The sequence below is a fragment of the Erithacus rubecula genome (assembly GCF_903797595.1).
Source record: "Erithacus rubecula genome assembly, chromosome: 3".
NCBI lineage: Eukaryota > Metazoa > Chordata > Aves > Passeriformes > Muscicapidae > Erithacus > Erithacus rubecula.
In genome coordinates this window covers 118,732,382-118,734,881 of record NC_136689.1, presented here as the reverse complement: position 1 = coordinate 118,734,881, position 2,500 = coordinate 118,732,382, and the positions used below count along the sequence as shown (strand labels likewise).

The window sequence follows — 2,500 nt, the reverse complement described above, 5'->3', positions numbered from 1 at the left end:
CAATCTTCATTCCAGTCATAAGTCAGCATGATAGATCTCATTAATTTTAGACAAAAGCAGTAACCAATTTATCAGATAAGTTTTCAATTAAGTACAAAAGTTTGATTACATCCTGAAAACTATTGTTTTAGATATCTGAAACATTAATTTTTTTCTACATCCTCTCATTTGCAAGAAAAGAATATCTAATCCAAAAATTTTGCATAACTGGACAATATAAGTTTACATACATAATAGACAGGTGCTATATCCCTGCATAAAATCACTCAGTGTGATTTTGGGATTAAAAAAAAAATCCTTCCCTAGAAAGGCTGCAATGAAGGTCACTGAGATATTAAGTTGGAAGGATAGCTGCTTAATTTTTTTTAAGTGTAATCAAGTCTAATCTTGTCAGCTACATCAGAGAGAGGAAGTGATCAGTTTAAGATACATCAGAAGATTTGCATAGAATGAAAATGAATCAAAATTAGTTTTGGTATCTGAGATGGCTAAAATGACAGCCTAATTGCTCCTGAATCAAACGTCACAAAGCTTGGTGTGTAATTTTAATCACTGATGAGAACCAGGTTAAGTTTGCTCGTGGCGCACATGCAATTTAAAAACCTTTTGAAATAATCTGATCACAATGAGCATGAAAACTTAATAATTCTCTAATTAGTCCAGAGACAAGCATGTTTACCTTCCCATTTGGCAAATCTGCACAAACAGTGCATCCTGAAGAAAGCCTACACATCTAACGCATTCTCCTCCAAAGGCCTTATCTGGAGATAAAAAGCTGCACAAGGAGAGGTGCACCAGAAAGCACTCCCAGCCCCTTCCATCTGCAGAGGACTGGGATAAATGTCTTCATACTGATATCTCTCAACTCTGACACAAAAGGATAAACAATGCTGGCACAAAGTATTTTTACATGTATCTACTCAGCAACTGCACTTGTGAGGCTATTTCAGCCACATGTAAACATACATGCAAGCATGCAGACACACATGCAGCTGGCACACAACATGTGCACAAGAAGTCTTTTGGGCCACTGCGCAGAAAAAGAGGCAGTAGTACCTCTGTTTTGTTTCCCAGCAATGATATAGGGATGCATGTAACCCTGCCCTACCCAGTACCATGGAAGGATCAGTCATGGTGAAACCTCTTTAGTAGGTAAAACTAACTGATAAAAGAGTTAATACAGCAAACGGAACTAGATGCAACTCCCTAAAACTATTCAGCCCTATCTGAGGCTTTTCATTTAACCTTTTCTGCTTGAAGCAGGCTTTACCCATACTGCAGTGTATTATGGTATCCCACAGCATCGCAGTGTCCAGCACACACACAGAACAGTTGCCAGTTACAGTCATGGGCATGCACACTATACTGGGGCCAGATGGCATTTATGAGTAGTAAGTAATTTTAGGCAGATACAAAATGGGTTCTGCAGCATAGCATCTCACCCTTCCCCTTCTTCCCACAGCCCTGTGCTGAACAGTCGTGCTGTTGCAATTTTCTCTGAAAAGATTTAGCAGAAGTAAACTATATTTTTAAACCTTCCACCACATAGTCAAAGTGAAAAACAAAACCAGCACAGTAACAAGTGTCATAACATCTTTTCTGGTACTTAATCAACATTTCTAAATAAGCTGCACATTTATAGTCGTCTCCTTATATAACTTCAGTATTAATCAGTACTAAACAATGACATCAGCTCTCTGATCACAATTGTATAAACAAGAGTATATTTCATTCCAATTAAAACAAATACTAAATCTTTGAACTGACGAGCAGCACAGAGAGAAACCGTAATGTATATTTCCATACTTGAGCTGTTTACAGTATTTGTGGCCATGTTTGCTATCAGATAAGGTAGATGAAATCATTATACCTTGATGAGGAATTAAAAATTGCTGGTATAACTTACTGATCGTACACAACATATGATGGAACATGCATCCATTAGAGCTACGGCATCTTCAGTATTGAAAAATAAAAAATAAATCTCCTCCCCAGGGACCTTCTGCGAGAGTTACAACAAAGTTTCACAAAGTCATAGATAAAAAAATTTACAAGGACTGCCTCAGAACAAACATTTTTCCACAAAGTCTCTACAACAGATTTCAATCCTCTTTACAAAAGCAATCACAATGCAAAGTGTATAGTATAAAAAAAAAAAAACAGAAAAGAAAAATGGATATATATTAAGCACGTATCTGTACAGCCTTAAGGCATCAAGAAAAAATCAAATCTCTGCCAGTGCTACCAGCTGAGTTCACAGAAATACATACCTGCCGCTCTGCTTGGTATTTAAAGTTCTCAGTAATTCACAAGGCCACCAACTTTGATCATATAAATCCTTTTCTCGGAACTAATGGCCAATATACAGAAAATCTTAAATTGCTAACCTCTGCTTTCCTCCTGGAGAAACTGTGCTCTAAACTCTGCTCAGCTAAATTACAAAAACCCACCTACAGCCAGATTTGCTAATGAAAAGGGGGTGCTTTCTGAACAATAGGAG

The 2,500-nt window shown here is 37.3% G+C and overlaps 1 protein-coding gene across 6 annotated transcripts in view; it reads right to left on the bottom strand.

Annotated features, from left to right (window-relative positions):
* ZFHX4 (zinc finger homeobox 4) overlaps positions 1 to 2,500 on the bottom strand; it is a 154,580-nt gene that overhangs the window by 127,026 nt on the left and 25,054 nt on the right. Inside the window, exon 1 of one of the 6 annotated variants that reach the window (XM_079300924.1) lies at positions 2,271 to 2,500. This exon is cut by the window's right edge and continues 34 nt beyond it. The exons of the other annotated variants lie outside the window; for them this stretch is intronic. The gene's annotated coding sequence lies outside the window, so the exon portion shown is untranslated. The remainder of the gene's footprint in view (positions 1 to 2,270) is intronic. 6 annotated transcript variants of the gene reach the window in all.